Consider the following 20,384-nt stretch of genomic DNA (forward strand, 5'->3'; position numbering starts at 1 on the left):
GTTTCATAAGTTTTCAACATGACAGTGGTGTATAAGACAGTAATAATAGTTTTTTTAGAGATTGCGATAATTTTGGATACATTTTTCAGTCATAATAGCCAAGTTGTTTCGTTTAATGACTTGTCCCTGCAAGAGTTATTCTTATTTTTTGTTCTTTTTATATTTTTGCTAGATAAACTACAATAGGTCTGAAGTTTACCTCATTCTTAAAACTTTTTTCGTAGTCAATTTTAAATTACATACACTTTCCTTAATTTTCTTAAACTTTATCAAAAGTGTCAGAGTTGTGGTTCACGTAGCATAATCTTATGATAACATAGACATAATATCTACAATAACAAGCCCAGAATAATTGTGACACGTGTTATGCAAACTTTATTTAATAGGTCTTCTATTTTTCGCCAAAGTTACATTATTTACAACCACTTTCGAAGCAAATAGAAATTTCCAAACGCCCCATCATTGTCCAAACGCCGTGAAGTTGATTGAGCGAAAAAAGCTAAAAGCTGAGCGGCCACTTTTGCCTAAAGAATACTGGTCGGAGCTAGCTCGATTCACTCGCCGAAGGTCAACCACGCTTCCTGCGAGCGAACCGACCAGTTGCAATCCGACCGCGGCATAGACCGCACGCGCTCGCTCTAAAAAACCACGTACATAGACACAACTTTTTTTACGAGCGTACATGTAAAAAGGACTATCTGTGTTGTCAAAGTTCCAAAGTATAGTGACCCAACACAAACAACTTGTGGTAATAAACTAGAAAGTTTTGCATAGCAGTGTTGCGTGCCCAGTTTAGTTTCATTTCGTGTAGTGCTAGAGTGAGGTTTATGAACCTTTACTGGATACTTTTTAGGTTATTCGGTAAGTGCATTTCTTTTGTCTAATTTTAAATTGACTTGCAATTTAGTTTTGACTGTTTCAGTAACATTATCATTGGGAACGTCACTTTGAACAATAATAATATCGTTTTATCGTTCTATAACTTCAGTTTAAGTTAGTGCATAAAACATTAACATTGAAATAACTTTAGATTGGTAAACTTTTATTGAAAAATAATAAAAATGACATCATTAGGATTACCAGTTTGAACATAATCATCACATATATAGAATCTGTTTTTTATTTCATGTATAGACAAGGTATCTTGAAGTTTTATTTTTAGTACTTGCCGAGTCTAGTCTTAAAAGTAACTTTTAAATCTTTTTTCTCTCTTGAAGTCTTAATACTTGATACAGCCTTGAAGCGAAGCTTAATGCATTTTCTGACATCAACAAAAGCAAGGTTTTTAAATAGTATATTGAGTTAAGTGTTATGTCAATATTCGTTAAGTGTGATTTAAGTAGATTGGAAATGCGCTTAAGTAAGAGAAGGACGCCATTAAAGTATTTTTGTGTGCTATAAATTAAAGGAATTTTGAGGTCAAAGTGAAAAGGAATTTGGCTTTAAAATAAGGTAAAATACCTTATTGTATATAGGTCCGTTTATTTAATCTATAGGCTTGAATATAGTTCCGTTTATATAATCTATAATCACAAATGCAATTAATGACTGCAATAGTCTAGGCGGTTCTTTTGTAGAGTTTAAAAATAAGTTTCTTAATTATTAAGCAATTAGGTATTCTATTAGTACCTAATTAAAACTCCATCTGTATTTTACTTAAAAAACAAGCAATTTAGTAAAAAATTATAGTCACATTAGATTTTTTCTAGAATTAAAAAAACTTAGGCAGAAATCTCAGGGTTGACACAACTGTCTAAGTGAAAAAATACACGAATTAATTTTGTTTCCAATTTATGCCCACTCTACATAGACCAGTAAGCGACCCAAATATGACACAGTTATACAAGATGTCTTTTTATAGTCATAGGTAAAAAATAGGTTGATTCTGTTACACAAATGCAACAACTTATCCAATAGGATCAAAAATTGACATCTCTACACTAAACTGATTGCTGATGATAAGTTTATGACTCGGTAATGTAACAAATTACGCAGACAAAGTCACGGGTAGAACTTGTCTATGGGGTAGAAATTGTCTAGAAACAGGGAAGGTATCTTTACTAATCTTTAGTACTCGACCCTGACTCCGTTCGCTTTTCTCCACAAAGAATATTATTTAGACCGCAGACCTGTAAGGATTGTATTTCTCCCATATAATATTACTTGCCACTTGAAATGACTGGTTTTTAAAAACGAGTTTATCGCCGTATTCCTGCATGTTTTGACGTTTTATTATCCTTTCTAGCCTTCAAGGCACTTTCGATATATTCCATAAACAACATATTTTATGGTAGACAGGATAGAGTCGTTTTTTGATCAATAATGATACTGGATCTTTGGGATTAATATTGAAATGGCTTTAATTTATTTTGGGGATTATTTGAATAGAAATTGGCAATTTCGCGAGTCAATAGGTACATTGACACTGAGTTTTGTGTCTTTTTTGAAGTTTCCAAGTGAACGGATCAAAAATGAATAAGGGACAGAAATACGCGTCTCTTATTAAACCAAATATGGCCTATTTTTATCCGACTTCAACAAATGAGGAGGTTCTCAATTCGGTTGGCATATATTTTTTTATAATAACTCTTAGATCGCCTTAGGATCCAAGTAGTTATCATAACCTGTGTTATAACACTTTTTAAAACGCCTAAAAATCCGAATGATTTGACTAACCATAACTTTGAAAGCCCTACGATAGCTTTTTTTAAAGAATACAGTAAGTATTTTTGTTTTAAAATAATATTCGCTGGTTAAATAATGTCATGAAGATCATTTTAGGTTCCATGTATCTTTACACCAAATGAATTTTGGTTCAACTACAACTTAATTGATTTAACACCTTAGGCGTAAAACGTCTTAAAGTTACTTAGGCATATATATTTATTACTAAATGCATATTTCGATTCACGTTCACGGATTAAACGTAAAACGTCATAAACTCACTTAGGCCCTTATACTTTTATAAGTTGAAGAACTTGAAAAATGTTTTCCATAATTCCAATTAGCCAAACACACCGTTATATAACTCTTATGTTGCAACAGTTCGTCGAACTCGATCATGATCGATTCAGATAGAATCACGAGTGATCCTACAATGATTAAAACGACGATACCATCTTAATGTCGACGGATTGAACGGTAAGTGTAGTAATTTGAATATATTATATTACATGCAATTTTCTTACGGCTGTGCAGTTTGTGACCCGGCGCATGTAATGAAATGACACTTGCATGAAGTCTAAGATTAATAAAAAGATAGATAAATCCAAAATAAATAAACAAAGGTACAAAATCTGGTGGGACGTTGTGCAGAATATGGCCAATAGTCTTTTCAAGTGCAAAATTCGACTTTTTTCTACACAAGACTACTTTATGTTATCTTGCATAATCGTCTTCCTCTTTTATTTTTTTAATGGGGAAAATAAAACTTCTGTATCGATCAGTATAACCAGAAGTTGGCAACCCTAACCTCTGGGATGCAGTTTAAAAGCAATTTAACTTTACTTTCTTTTGTTAATAATTGGAGGTACTTTGTACGTGTGACTTTTATGAAACTACCCGTATCTGAAATCTTTTGCGTTTGTAGACCAGCCAACGAAGACCTCCCATTTGTATGGGACTGTGTGCAGTAGAGGTGTCAAACTTTTATTGACATGCATCGACGGTAGCACATGAAGTTAAATACTGTGGCATTTATGTAATTGTAATAACGGCTATTTTAGATTCAAAATTCAGACTGTGGACGACGGCACACTGCAACGTAAACACTGCGACATATTTTATAATTAAAATGGTTGTTTTTATATAGATGTATATGTCTAATCTGCTGTTGAGTGTACATGGTTATTAATCGCAAAAACATAAGGAAACGGATATCTCTCACAATCTACTTATGTAACTATATACTAGTAACTAGAGATGTAAGGACTCGAGTCTTTTAAGTCCTTTAAGTTAGGAGTAGACTCGATTTTCAAGACTCGACTCCAAAAATACGACTCAAGACTCTTTACTAATCTGAGGGGAGTCATTATGATACGACTCGGAAATAAAACGACTCTAGTTCTTTATTAAAAGACTCACAATTTAGTCGCGAGTTACACTATTTAGTAACTTTCGATTAACTTTAATTTAATAAAGAGATTTTCGCCTTGACGTCCGTTTACACATATTTCCAAATCTGTACCGTTTGTCTGAGCGCAAGTCAGCCGTATCAAAATATCTCGGGTGAAAGTTGTTTTAATTGATAAGTTTTCTAAAATTACAACCCGTAAACTCTCAATTTGTTGGTATAAATAAATTTCAGAAAAATTGGTACCTAAGTAAGGGGACTATTCCCACCTCTCGTTCCCATCACTGCAACTCCTGTGTAGCCAGGATCTACAGCTTGACAGCCAATAAAAACCCAACCAGTGAAGGTCAAATACCTAAGTAGGTATAATTATTATAGACAAGAATTATTAAAAATAAATAAAATTACTACTTCTTCTTCTTTTCGTGTCGACAACAAACCTACACAGTGTCAGCCCAAAACTCCGCCACAAGAGTGGCGTTGTCAGCAGCACTCATCAAATCCTCCTGAGTGCAGTTGTAGGGCATGGATACCGGTATACCGGTCAAAATTTTCGGTATTTTGATACCGGTATTTAGGGGGAAAATACCGGTATTTCGGTTTTTCGAAAAAAGTGATCTAATTTTGCAATATCGGCAGTTTTTAACTAATGGAAAGTCATTGATAGGTTTTACACCATCTCTTTTTATTTTTATACTTATTTTTAATATTGATTCAGATGATAATGATTCGAATCATCATATCGATTCTAATAATCGATTGAGTCAAGTCAGTTCTGCTGATATCATTGAAGCGAGCACGAGCATCTTAATAAGCACGAAAATATACGTATTAATTAATGACCCTCTCTACGTCCAATGGCTCGTCACCACACGGCTCCCAAATCTTGAAAAGGGCCGTCTTAACCAGCGTATCCTTGTCAAGCCACACGAGTTGGATTTGCCTATCCTTGTTCCCAGCCGATCCTTAACTACGGTTGCTGAAACTCTTCCCAGCACTCTCTTGAACGACTCTGTGTTATCTACTATGGCTGCTCCTCTTCCTTGCACCCTACTGCACGACTGCGTTGCCTAGCCGTATACCTGGTCCAAGGTTCGACGCCACGAAATCAACTTTGTACGCGTGAAAATAGTTTGAATACTATTTCCCGTGCTTGCAACATTTTTCTTTACTGCTTCGCCCCTATTAGACGTAGCGTGATAGTATAATATCCTATAGCCTTCCTCAATTTACGAGCTATCCCACACAAAAATATTATTTTTAACTTATTAAGTATTTAAATCAAACTAGTAGTTCCTGAGATTAGTGAATTCAAACAAACAAACTCTTCAGCGTTTTAATATGAAACTGTTGTTGTTGATTATTGGAGTCGAACCTTGGACCAGGCATAAGAATAGGCAACGCAGTCGTACAGGAGGGTGCAAGGAAGAGGGGCAGCCACAGTAGATAACACGAAAGTCGTTCAAGAGAGAGCAAGGAAGAGGCGCAGCAACCGTAGTAAAAAGGAACGGCTGGGATGAATAAGGATAGGCGAATCCAACTCGCGAGGCTTGACAGGAATACGCTGGTTAAGGTGGCCCTTTTCAAGGCTTGGGAGCCAGCGGGTGACGAGCCATTAGTCGGAGACGGGTCATTAATTATACGCATATTTTTTACTTTGTCGAAGATAAGCACGAAAACGGTTTGTCTAAAATATATGAATTTCGTCTTATTCAATGCAGGATTAAATGCCCTTCACCTGCCATGAAGTTCAATTTTCTATACTGCAAGTCCTTTATTTATACGGTATAACCATAAAACCGGAAAAATGCTCCTTTCGGGGGCCCCACCACACCTCCGTCGAAGTCGAAAACTTAGGATAGTCTTAATGAGCAACAAATGAAGCTATTAAAACAAAACCTTTAGGAATTATTTCCGATTTGATTAATTTTCACGTCTTATTCTACTGGCCTATTAATAACTTTTTGCAAACGAGACTTACTAATCGTTCTTGGAAACATTTAAACAGTAAATAGCAGTATCTCAAGAAATACCGAAAAAATACCGAAATTTCGGTATACCGGTAATTGAAATTTCAATACCGGTATCAATACCGGTATAAAACTTATTCCGGTATTCCATGCCCTATGCAGTTGCTAGGGCACTCAGGGCACGACATCAGGTGCTTCATCTACTGGGGACAAAACCGCACCTGCATGAAACATGGAGTATGTTTTAGCCATCCAAGAATCCTCACCTCACCAGATTGTCCATACCATCTAAATTGGAAGAGTTCCATCAATATCCGTCTAGTAATTTGTGCGTGAAATAGTAACAGAAATTCACAGCGTATGTAACGATCAATCAATATAAAGGTCAAAATCACGTAACGCAGTTAAAAATAACTATTGTCCTACATAACTTACCCATGGTAATGAAGTAAAAACTCCGTTATGTATTATTTTAAATACATTATTAAATAATAACGTTATTATGTGTGAATGTCAATAACAAAGCGAATTATGTCATTCCGAAAATGACATAATTCGGCCTTTAAATTGATTTAACCTTTTAACTGCACCTGTCAAGTGCGTAGAGTTCGAAAAAAGTCCTCTGGTGATTATTTTACGTAATCATTAAGGCCGGGTAACAGAGAAAATGGCGAAAATGAGGTTTTCATTTTTCATTTTTGAGGTACTAAACAGTAAAATAAAAGGCTAAGATTTTTTTTGGGCATAGTTGAGGATATTTTCTAGGGCTATTAACGGATGGAAACACGATTTGATGAAGTTGACTCGATAGAATAAATTCCCAAAGTTACCTCTATTCGTTTTCTAATAATGGTTTTATTTTTAAAATAAGCGATTTGAGATTCTGAATCTTTTACTAAACTAAAGTTCAGAAATAACTTGAGGGCTTTTAACGGATGAAATTTTTATATTGCGTCTTATTTAGTTACTATGTTAAAAAATGTGGAAAAAATCGCCCATGACGGCTTGGACAATCTCAATCAGTCGCGCGGTGGCGCTTACGGAGGACGGACGCGTGCCAGTTTTTTGGCCGTGACAGTTCTCGATATGTCAATATTTTTGACAATGATGACTTTGATGAGTCACAGTATAATAATACCAGTGTTACTGGAGAAAGCTAAAATTTTTGATAATTAAGAATTCTGAATTTTGTCTACCTATTGAAATTTAAATCGTTGGCATCCTTTTAAACTAAGACTCTACTCATGATACATTCCTCAAATATGAGACAAAACCAATGAGTTAAAATTACATTTTAATAGTACCTACATACAATCGTCTTCACTCTTTAGAAGAGCACACTGACACAAATAAAAAATAAAAAATTAGGTCAGTGGGTCAAATATAGGGGCAGCTGCACTTCACTGAAAGACGATTCTGTTTACTCGGCATCTGGGCTGGAGAACATGAATCCTTGCTTACAGATGCAGATGTAAATAGAGTTATAATTGGACAAATTTTACATGAAATATTTAACAGAACTCAGTTAAAAGACACATACATGGAATACCAATAAGGTTGCGGAGGGAAAGCTACCTATTATAAACTAGCGGCCGCCCGCGACTTCGTTCGCGTGGACCTCGTTTTACCCCCGTTAGATATGATGTTTTACCTCATTTTACCCATGTTGATAGATGGCGTTTCACGGTTTCCCCCGAATGAATATTTAAATATTTACGAACGTCATACCGTAGTTTGTCCAGTGCTGTAGATTTTAACCAATGACGATAGATGGCGCTTTTAGACACGTCTTATTTATTTATTGAAATTTATTTGCCACATATCGTCATAATGTTAATCTGGGTTATAAACAATAATACTGTAAAGTTTCAACAAAATCCGTTCAGTAGTTTTTGCGTGAAAGAGTAACAAACATCCAGACATCATGACATCCAGACATCCAAACTTTCGCCTTTATAATATTAGTAGGATATTTCACAATCCAAACTAATATTTACTATTTAGCATTTACTTACAGTAAATATTAGTTTGGATCGTGAAATATTTAAAATAAAAAAAAGAATAAAACAAAATAGGGTTTCAAATTACCTATCTATAATCTAATATTATAAAGAGGTAAAGTTTGTGTGTTTGTATATTTGTTAAATTGTAAGGGGTAATCTCGGGATCTACTGAACTGATTTTAAAAAATCTTTCACCAATAGAAAGCCACATTATATCTGAGTGTAATAAGTTATATAAAAACCAAAAAATTCCACGCGGGCGAAGCGGCGGGCGGAAAGCTAGTTTATTTATAATTATGTAAGAGCATAATTATTAAAGTCGAAGTCAAACATTCTTTATTTGTGTGGACCTATATTAACGAGAGATTACAAGAGATTACAAGGCGTCAAATATTTCAAGAAAAAAATTAAAAACTATTATAAAGCTAAATTTTGCTCTCATGGAGCCTTTACCTACTCTGACAAATTAAGACTTAGAGAAGGAACTAATAATAAAACTATTTAACTGTCCTGCAATGAAAAGCTTGATCGGGTACAACACCTCAAGTTATTTCAGAACTTGATTTCATTAAAAGACTCCGAATATCAAATCGCTTAGGTATCAAAGTCAAACGATTCTGAAATGTCAAGTGGACTAATGAATAACCCATTAAGATAGTAGCGCCCTCCTGTCAATGACATACCTGGAACGATAGAGTTTTGAACAACTAATAAAAATGCTTTGTCCTAAATGACTGACGGATATCGTAGAGACCTGAAAGTTGGAAGGTGTGTTCTTTTTATGACGTAGGCATCTCATAAGAAAAGATTTTCCGAAATGGGGTCATGAAATGAAGGGGGTGAAAAAAGGGGGCAAAGTTTGTATGAGACAAAGTGATTCCTTGGTTCAATCTACTTGAAATTTAGTTTAACAATACCTTAATATAATTCATGAAAGACGTGTGGAACGGGTAGAAAGTAATTTTGGCAGTCATTTTCTTCGAAGTTGATATCAATACTACTTAGTGCCTTTGATTTAATAACTTTTTATTTTTACAAGTGTTTGAAAACTCCATTTCAGATTGTGTTCAATGTCAAGTGAAATCTCAAATTGAAATGTCTCAATCTCAATGAGGAGACTCTGTATTTATTCCTAGAATTCCCCAAACACCGTCAAATTACCCTTTCGAATTCAAGACAGTGCAGTTTCCCATCAGTCTGCTTCGTAATGACTATAAACAAAGCTCAAAGTCAAACTCTAGGGACCTCTGCTTAAACTCCCATGAGTGCACAGAGGTACGCAGGTAACCGCGTGTGATGCTTATAGCAATTTTCGATAGGTACAGAACCCCGTACATACGTCATACATATTATAGAAAGAAAACACCCAGACCAATACAAACAAATATGTTTCTGCAATTTTAGTATGATATTTTTATTTATTAATAAACAAAGAGACTGAACAAAATTGATGCGTACCTATACTGATTAATGTTATTAACCACATGCAAAGCTTCGTGAATTGCAACAACTATAATTAAATTTATTATCCAAGCTCTAAATAATCGCTACTAAGAGTAACTTATCATAAAAAAAAATTCCAATCGCTCAAGCTCCCAAGGGCCTACCTTCTTCTCTTTTTCTCTCTTTTTTTCTTTTCTTTTTTTTTTGTGTTGATGATGATTGTTATTTTTATTAGTTTTATTATGTAATTATTATTTTTTTAATCCAAATTTTTATATTTTTTTTTTACTTCTTTTATTTTGACTAATTTTAATTTATAATTATTTAATGCAATTTTTTTTTTGTTGTTTATTTTGTATAATTGAATGCCCCTACGTACAAAAAGGCGCCCACTGAAAATCAGTGTCTTGGTCAACGGGCCAAGATGTTACTGAGTGGGTGGCCTTTTTGACAACTTTATTATTATTTTTTCCTTTTTTCTTTCTCCTTTTTGATGTTTGTGTTTTAAAATGAATGTATCTATTTTCTACTATTGTTGTTGTCAAATAAAGATTTTCTTTCTTTCTTTCTTTCTTTACCGATAGGTTGGGTGACGTAATCTTGAAATTCTTTAAGCCGGCGCAGAACTTCCAGAAGGTCGGGCGACGCCACGGCCACTTTGAACAGTGTTTACTTCTGCAGTTATATTTTATATTTATTCGATTCTAGAATATATTCCCAAAAAGTCTGAAAGGTGTTTTAATTTGTATCACTTGGATATGATTTCTATTAGAAAGTGTTATGAGTGTGACGCTTGAAGGGAAGGAAGTCAACCTAACCTAACCAACTGCGTATTTCTATACTGTGTAGCTGGAAATTGTGGCGGGAGCTCTTTGACGCGCTGTTTTCGGCGAAGAATTGCGCGCGCAGATTTTGACAGCGCGAAATACCTACTTTAGAAGAAATACCAAGCCTTAACTTGGTTAGAAAATTAAGTAACTTTGACTTCTCTTTCTTCTTTTTTAGGTGTAGTTTTTGAAAACTAAAGGTGTCAGATTAAGTAAGCTTCTACATATAGATGACTGACATGGCTTATTAGACAGACATGAGTGATTGTGCAAAAAAAGTACCTAATTCTAAGTGAAAACTGTGGCGTCTGTTGTATTGGTAGTAGGTATGTCTCTTCATATATATATTCTCTCTTTTTACAAGATTTATCTTTTGAAACTAATATTAATTAGAGAAAGATATAGAGCAGCTTTATAGGTTTGTAATCTACGGTTTTACTGCATCTATTTCAATACTGCAAACACTATTTCTAGTTTTCCTTATAATACCTGAATCCAGTAAAGCCTTAAGCAGACTCTAGTTTAAAAGTTGTACATTTAAAAGGTTAAATTAACTTTAAAACTGTAATTTTCCAAGGTTTCGTAACAAAAAGCAAATATTTATCGACTTGAACTTTACATAAAATTGGCTTTAATGAGATCAGAAACTGACCTACAATAATTAACATAACTGTATTGGTCAAAGTTAACAATCGTATCAGATAATGACAGGACCGAAATAAACTGATAAAGTTCATATACTAGCTTTTGCCCGCAGCTTCGTCCGCTTGAGTTTCAGCTGTCTCTCTGTCTGTCCTATGTCCTTTTCCGGGATTCAAACTATTCTTATACCGGATGTAGAGTCTTCCTGTGACTTGGTCCACTTTTAGCTTGGTCCACGGGCGAATCACTGGTTTAATTTTTCAAATAGTTTTTCTTCCAGTGACTGGGCCCACCTTCAATGTTTATTAATAAATTAAACACCAAGTCAACCAAATTCTACTCTAGAATCTGATAGGGGGGCCCAGTCACTGGAAGAAAAGCTATTTAAAAATTCAATCTAGCGACTTGACCAGTGGAGCAAGCTAAAAGTAGGCCAAAACACTGGAAGACTCAAATGTAGAGTCATTTAAACAGTCCAGTGGATTAAGGGTGACAAGTGTGACAACGTGATACTCGAGGACAGTTACTTTCGCATTCATAATATTAGTACGAATTATTATCACATTGGTTATCATTTCTAAAACTGAAATAGGAACTATCCTATGTTTTTCATGGGTTTCAAAACTATCCCGATACCAACATCAAAATCAATTCAGTATAAGCGTGACAAGGTAACAGACAGAGTTACTTTCGCATTTATAATATTAGTACCTACAGAATATTATAATGTTGTTAAGAGCTATTATAAAATCAGCTGATTTAAAAGTCGTTTACATTGAGCAGTAATTCAAATCATTAGCCAAAAAATCAACTAAGTACTACTCATTTATAAAACAACAACTTAAAATTAATGCTTTAATTAATATTTACGCAATAATATAATATCAATTGAATCAAAATAAATCAATTAGTCGTTAAAACTAGAAAGTTAATTTGTTTTGGTATTGAATTAAGTTCTAATTAAGAACTAATCTTTATAATTAAGTAAATAATGTTTTATTTACTAATTTAGGACGAAACAATCAATTATTGTCTTTGTAATGTAAATTTATAGTTTAATGAAGTGTTAATGACTTCATATTTATCTAACGATAACCATAGCTACCGTAATAATTTGTGGAAGTATACTAATATTATGTACTTATAGCTTTCCGCTCGCGGCTTCGCCCGCGTGGAATTTTGTCTGTCACAGAAAAACTTTATCGCGCAGGTCCCTATTTCAAAAACTGGGATAAAAACTATCCTATGTCCTTTTCCGGGACTCAAACTATCTCTATGCCAAATGTCATCAAAATCGGTTCAGTGGTTTAGGCGTGAAAGCAAGACAGACAGACAGAGTTACTTTCGCATTTATAATATTAGTATAGATAATGATAACTAGCTGCGTCGTCAGAAATAATGTACAATTCAAATGGTGAAATAATTTTCCAAACCGTTCCAGTAGTTTCGGAGCTTATTCAATTCAAATAAACAACCAAATCTTTCCTCTAATATCAGTGTAAATAAAATATCAAAACAACAACAGAGATAATTGCATTGATATTTAAAATTAAAAATAAAAGGATCCTGACTAGATAACAAGTAAGGAAAATCCTATGTATTAACATAAAAAAGTATAGTATGAAATCGTGAGTTTTTTCATCCGGTAGTTCCGTCTCTCTTGATATGTCAGTCAATAAGATATTTGTAAGCTTAATGAGGGAAGATGATACAATAGTACGCTTTGTCTGATTTATCATGTAAATATGTCTGCACGATTATCTACTACTTTATTATAATGTACGAAGATATAGGAAGCCCGCTTGTAGAGTATGAAGCGATTGATTACAAAATTATGAGCTAAGCGTTTCGATAACTCTTTTAGAATGCGAACAGCTAGGGACTGGAATTCGCTGCCTGTTGCTGTCTTTCCCGAAGACTATAATCCGAGCCTTTTCAAGGCGAGAATTATAGGCTCTTACAAAGCAGATATTATGCACCATCCTATGTCGGTCAAATACCTGCCTTCTGCTGCAAAAAAATTAGAGAAGTAATAACATGTCAGCTCCAGTCTAATCCCTAGGAATAATGCCCAAAAGGTTGACAGTATTTCCTTTGTCCAGAGAGGCCTCTAGATAGCCTCTAGATAAATAAAATCGCTATCCGAAGTTTGCAGCCTTTTTAAAACTACCACCGTCATCATCAGGTCATTTAGTGTCCACTGCAGAAGCACGACAAAAGGATGAAAATGGTGGATTTGGCTAACATTCTTTACGCTGGAGAGGCCTGATTTCGAAATAATTTGTCACATAATGTGGCACTTTAAGTCATCTATGAAAAAAATTTACTTCTACCATTTCGAAACCACACGGCTCTTAAACTGTACATTGAACGAATTCTTATTTCATTCATCATCATCTCAGCCATAGGACGTCCACTGCTGAACATAGGCCTCCCCCAATGCTTTCCATGTTACCCGGTTGGTAGCGGCCTGCGTCCAGCGCTTTCCTGCTACCTGTTACCTTTATGATGTCGTCGGTCCACCTTGTGGGTGGACTTATTTAATACATTCATACCTTTTTAGTGTTGAATTACCGATATTTCGGCACAATTGCCGTCACGTTTAGAACAGATTCTGCTTGCTCGGAGCCTACGGGCCTACTACGTACATTTTTATTGTATATTATACATAATTTTGAGGTCAAGTTTGTATTCGTGATTTCCTATGCCGATGAGTTTATCAAATGACGTCATTAAAATCATCTGCGGTGTTAACCCCGATTACTGACGTTAATTCTTCTGAATATTAGTCATTAGGGATATTGAAAACTTACTCATCCGTAACTAGAATTGGTATTGAGATGATTTGAACCTTTGAACTTCTTTTTAACTGCCCAAAGTCCAGTTATTGGGTATTTGACATCATGTTACCAGTAATTTTAAAGCATACATTTTCTAATATAACCAATGATATTATATAAAAACAAAAGCAGATATGTTATAAGCGCTCGCGCTGTGAATACTCAAATACGTCCCAATTGGGACGTCTTGTGTTTAGTCTTCGTGTGGCCTGCGTCGTGCGCAATCGCGTGCGTACCACACCGTAAGTTCCTGTTCTTACCAAAATAAATAAAAAATGCCATCGTGTGTGTTTCGAAAGTGTACCAATTATGACTCTAAAGTAAACAAGATACAAGGGATCTCTTACCACATGTGATTATGCAAAATTATTTAGTATTTATATTTTCAATTATTTATGCAAACAATCAAGACGCCATGCGCCATGTTCAAGTTAAGAAAGAGAAAGCGATCTTGTTTTGACGTTAGAGCGATAAGGATGCGTGCGCTGCGGACATAGATTAGTTAGTGCAGAATCGTTATAGCTATCTCTTTCATTTGCGTGCTATTTCGTATCTTTTGTTTCACTTATCAGTTACATTTGTCAATGTGTGCAATTTGGAATAGCTCGGCACGGATTCAAATCGTAATTTCTATGAACGTAACATATCTATAGTTCTTTAATATCATTGAATATAACATATTATCATTCTGATTTTAAAATCTCAATTTTCAATTTTTGTTCCTTGAAAATGCTGAAAAGTTACTCTATGACAGACTTATCAACTCGGAAAGACCCTAAGCACAGAATAAGTAATAGTACAGGTACAGAAGGATTACTCCGCAAGACGATTTAAATAAATGCGAGTCTTGCTACGACGCGATACAGTGGAATTCAGCTCGCACAGCACTACGTACCTACAATTTTATTCACCTACAAGTTTTGTCTCTTTCTATCGCGTGCCTCTGAACTCTTCTTACGCTGTTAGGGTTGCTGTCTAGTGAAAAAATAATTAATCTACTTATTTGTAATGAGGTAGGTACGTATGTAGGTAAGTATGCATTCATTATGGAAAACCTTGGGAGAGGCCTTTGTCCAGCAGTGGACGTCATTTGGCTGAAACGAACGAACGCATTCTGAGCAGTAGTCATAGTAGGTTAGGTTCCTATACTATCCTAAGAATTATTGATTACCTACCTACATGGCCAACATACCTTTCAGCATCTTTGGGAAGCGAAAAAAAAAAGATAAATCCGGTAGATTACTTTTCGAATTTTAACACCCGAACGCCGCACAATATTTCTTTCTCTTTATGTCCATTTTTAAATAATACTTCGATCATAGAATTATAATTATACTACAACGCACGCCAGCGTCCTGACGAGCGCGCGCGTGACACTCGACTGATATAATACCCGCCGCGGCGGGGCGCTTCGCTGTAGGTAATTATCGGATGTACCGCGTGGAGTGAGCCAGGCCTGCCCTAAGGATCAACACCGTATCGTCTTTCGCGAGCTGTCATCGTCTTTCGCGCGCTGTCAATCGCCAGGCGAGGCGTTTACTTTACGATGCGGATAAGTGTGCGTTGCAGTTTGGAGTTTCATACAAAGAATACTGACCGCCTCGAATCGATACGGTTACGATCCTTTTTTGGGTTGATAAGTGTGCTACGTCCTTTAGTCTCCACTACAGGAGCACAAACCTCTCAAAGATTCCAGGCTAATAGAGGATTTGGCACTCCCCATGCTGGCCAGACAGGTATTAACTATACAGAACGTTGTGTAAGGCAATAAAATCATAAAACTACAAATCTTTAATCACTAAAATTAAATAAGGTAGCATTATAAAAACATAGGAACTCTTGAATTTCCTAAAATTGGTTGTCAAAGGTCATTATTATTATCTCATCATACCTAATTGATTCGGAAGCGTTTTTGATAACGTATTATAAAAACTCCACCTTATCATTAAATGGGGAAAAAATTAGGAAGACTCTTTATAAATCATTAGAGCGCTATTGTATAAGTTTTTAGAACGTCAAATTAGTTTTAGCTTGTCACGAAATGCCAAAGTATCATCATTAGGATCTAAACTTAATATTAGTACGTTTTGTCTGGATGATATAGGGATTTTTCCCATCTCTCGTTCCCACCCGCAACTCCTGAGTAGTTTTTAGGGTTCCGTCCCTCAAAAGGAAAAAACATAACCCTTAAAGGATCGCTTTGTTGTCCGTCCGTCCGTCCGTCTGTCACACCCTTTTCTCAGGAACGCGTGGAAGTATTAAATTGAAATTCATATGAAATACTCAGGACCATAACACCTTTATGCTGTAACAGAAAAAGTTATATAGGTACCTTCCAGCGTAGCGTGGGCAGGCCTTCTACTAGGTGGACCGACGATCTGGTAAAGGTCGCGGGAAGAGCCTGGATGCGGGCAGCGCAGGATGGTTCATTGCGGAAAACCTTGGGGGAGGCCTTTGTCCAGCAGTGGACGTCATTTGGCTGAACGAACGATAGGTACCTATAGGTTTGTACGGAACCCTCGGTGTGCGAGTCCGACTCGCACTTGGCTGGATTTTTACACACTGCAAGCTATTAAAGTCTCGTCTTAGGAAAATTAAACATGAATATAACCTCCTCTTTTTTTGAAGTCGGTTAAAATTGTTTTTGGTGGGATAATAAAGAGTTTCTATGAGGATCTATCCTTTTTGTTCTAGTAAACAAAACACTAGAAAGAAAACAAATGCATGCATGTTATAAACAATTGTCTATTTTGTTTATGTTAATTAGATTTGAAATTGAATAGACGAGACGAACAGGTCACCTTAGAAAATAAAATTGTATTTTTAACATACTGATATGGAAACTGGTTTGGAAACATAAAAAGTGCATAATTAATAGCTAAACTCTTTAATTAATAGCTTATGTTTGTTTTATACGAGTACTTTATTATTATTTGCGTTGTGAATAACTGGGATGGATCTATAAAATATTTTATAGATTTATTTATTGTATTTAGATATTTATTGTATTGATGGACGAGAATTTTGTTTTATTTACTTAAGTAAAAGCACGTACCGTACGTAAACTACGAGTAACTAACGCCCGTATTCACAACAAAAGATGTTTGCTTAAGTGAAGCAACAAATCGAACGCACAGCGTTGAATAGGGCTCTGTGATTGGATCGTGTGTCACCCTGTGCGTCCTCACGCACTGTGAGACCTCATAGTAATATTTGTGAATACGGGCGCAATTTATCAACTTATGCTTATGGTTTTTGTATTTCTCTGTGCATCTACTAAAAGATCTCTATTAATAAGTAATCTGACCCGAGTGGTATTCGAACCCGCACCAATCAACCGTGACACCATGCCATTGAGCATAATTATCATAGTTCTAAATATCCAATGAACTTTAAGGTAATCACGATTATTTCATTTCGATTATTGGTTACATACTAATTGCAGTAGTAATTAATTCATAAATATGCATTTATAGATCATGCGAGACTAAACTTAGCATTGGATTTTTTGCCAATTACTGGCATACATACGTAAATAAGGTATTTAAATGGTAACGAGACACGTAGTACGAGTATATGCAAATCGTTAAGTATGTAACGAGTACCTCATCATCATCATCATCATCATTTCAGCCATAGGACGTCCTCTGCTGAACATAGGCCTCCCGCAATGTTTTCCATGTTGATGGATTGATGGCGGGCTGCGTCAACGAGTACCTATATTCATAGTAATTATTATCCTTCTTCTGCTTCACTTGAAGAATTGAAGTCACAAACATACTGCAAGATTTATTATTCATCATCATCAGGTCATCAACTCTTACACTAAAATATAAAAAATCTTTATTCATAGCAAAATAAAATACATATTGCGTTAAACATGTCCCTCGTTCCTTCGTTTCAGCAAATGACGTCCACTGCTGGACAAAGGCCTCCTCTAAGGATTTTCATAACGAACGGTCCTGCACTGCCCGCAACCAGGTACTTCCCGCAACCTTCACCAGATCGTCGGTCCACCTAGTAACTAGGCTAAAAAAAAGTTAAAAATAATGATGATGCTTCAAGAATGTTATTTCATAAAAATATTTTCGCTACAAAAAATAAAATGCAGTTTCTTTTAAAAGACTTAACTTTATTTTATTAAAACACGATATTATTGGATTTAATAAGTAAATAAAGAAACGTAGTTGTTACATTTCAGAATATACCGTTCGATCGTTAAGTAGGTTAGACGTGATCAAATTGGCAAGAACTGGTAAAGGCGCGTTCACATCAATGCGGGGCTGGCGCGGGGCGTTCGTCTGTGACACTTTTTAAGGACGTGTAGTGTGTGGGCTTCTTGTGTCCCAACAGGTAGCGCACATCTTGAACTTTTCCCGTAGTTGAGTAAGGTTTAATTTTTTTATTTTACTTTACCTACTTTTTGCGGAAGAAGTGATTTCACTGTCGCCACCCATGAGGATGTCTTGCTCACCTACCAGTATTTTTTATTGCATCAAAACCTGTTCCAAATAGCTCCCAGTCAATATTCATCATCATCATCTTCATGATCGTCATCATTGTCAGTTTCTTTAGTCTCCACTACAGACGCACGACTCTCTCTATAGTCTGGTCTGCGAGCACGTAGAATTTTGTCCAATGACCCCAAGCTTCCCATCCTTATCGCTCGCGCGTAATTATGTTGCTGTCGCGCTCGCACACTCACTGCGGGCGCCCGTCGCACAGTCATCGCACAAAATTCTACGTGCTCATAGACCGGGCTTTAATTACCAAATGCAAATGGAGGACGCAGTCATAAAGGTCAGGCATTGGCCTTAATAAAATCCTACAGATTAGGTTAAATCCAGAGAATCCCGTTCGGAGTAATTCTAGTTTAGCACAAGGCAGCGAAACGATTCCTCGCTTCCAAGGCACCGTGGAAATTCCTCTCTTTCAAAGCACCGTAGAATCCCCGTGTCTTGTTCAATGTGAATGCACCCTTGCTGTTTATACATCTCCATAATACCGTCATTTGGATTCAAGGGAGTCTTATGATGCGGCATTCGGAACACTTGGAAATTCCTATAGGATGACTGTAGGCCTGTGAGATGGTGTTGTAACGTTGATTAGGAATTTAAGCATCTATTTACTTGGACACACGTCTCAGAATTAATTAAGAGCGTGCCCCTTTCTTCTTAAAAGAAAAGAGATTTCTGTAGCTAAGTTATAAATCTTAGATTCGGGACTATTCCCACTTCTTGTTCCCACCACTGCAACTCCTGTGTAGCCAGAATCTACAGATTGACCGCCAATAAAAACCAAACTAGTGAAGGTCAAGTTTGTCACGGGAAGAATAGATAGAAAAAGTACGAGTCTGCAAATTAAGAAACTGTAAATTAGACATCACATTATAGGATATAGCTTGATCCATCTACTTTACTCGATACTATCTAGGTCTTGTTCGACTGGTTATTGGTAGAAAATTACTTTTAATATGTAGACTTCGGACGCAGGTCGGCCGTAGTAGGACAATCTGTTCAAGTGGGGATTCTTGGATGGCTCAAACTTGGAGTGCAAGTGTGGTTTTGTTCCGCAGTCGATGGAGCACATGATGTGCCCCGGCGTGCCCAAACAACTGTACGCAGGAAGAATTAATGAAGGCTACTGACAACGCTACTCTTGTGGAGGAGTTTTGGGCTGACACTGTGTACGTTTTTTGTCGATACGGCAAGAAGAAATGTTGATTTAAAACACATGTATGGAAGACTGCACCTACTTATCTGGAATAGGTATCCTAAAGTGCTGTCGATTGATGTACAATGTGCAAAGTTTTTTTTCTTAGTTTAAACATTGTTGATTGAATATCGCGTACGTCAAAAATTACGCAATATATCACCTTATCTAAACAGTAATTGCGGTCAAGTACTAGAATTGGGAACTTTCACATGATCGACACAATTGTAGAACCTACGCCTCATTCAGCTAAACACTGAAGCTCTTATGTAGTTGCAATAGGTGCTATATTAGATTAAAAATCTATAGTCTGAAGCCGTCGACAGTATATTGATAACACGATATTTATTGATAGAGAAATCAGGGTATCAGCTGACACAATTCCACGTAATGTCGATTTATGATAAGTCGAATAAAATGCTTTCGTTTTATTCGTGACCGTAATAGCGGTTGAGATAAGGTGTAATATTGCGTCATATTAGAGGCGATATTCAATCTGAATTTAATGACTTTTAATATTGGGGATTGATGGGTTAAAGCAATACGATCACGGCCTAAACTAGTTCTAGAAAAACACAGAAAGAAATATAATATTGTGTTTCGCCTACTGTTCAGCAGTGGACGTCCTATGGCTGAAAATGATGATGATGATATTATATTTTATTTTAAACAACTCTCACCTCCCTAGCCTGTCTGGAAGAGTTCGTTTTCTAGCGATAAGATCGTTCGTTTCAGCCGAAAGACGTCACTGCTGGACAAAAGCCTCCCCCAAGGTTATCCGAAAAGACTGGTCCTGCGCCGCCCGCATCCAGGCACTTCCTTCGACCTTCACCAGATCGTCTGCCCATACTATGATAGCGATAAGATTTAAATTT

The 20,384-nt window shown here is 36.0% G+C and overlaps 1 protein-coding gene across 1 annotated transcript in view; it reads left to right on the forward strand.

Annotated features, from left to right (window-relative positions):
* Positions 1-611: 611 nt before the first annotated feature.
* Positions 612-20,384, forward strand: part of LOC135083298 (uncharacterized) — a 187,957-nt gene continuing 168,184 nt past the window's right edge. The window contains exon 1 of the mRNA XM_063978039.1: positions 612-861. The gene's annotated coding sequence lies outside the window, so the exon portion shown is untranslated. The remainder of the gene's footprint in view (positions 862-20,384) is intronic.

Source organism: Ostrinia nubilalis, chromosome 23, assembly GCF_963855985.1.
Source record: "Ostrinia nubilalis chromosome 23, ilOstNubi1.1, whole genome shotgun sequence".
NCBI classification, from domain to species: domain Eukaryota; kingdom Metazoa; phylum Arthropoda; class Insecta; order Lepidoptera; family Crambidae; genus Ostrinia; species Ostrinia nubilalis.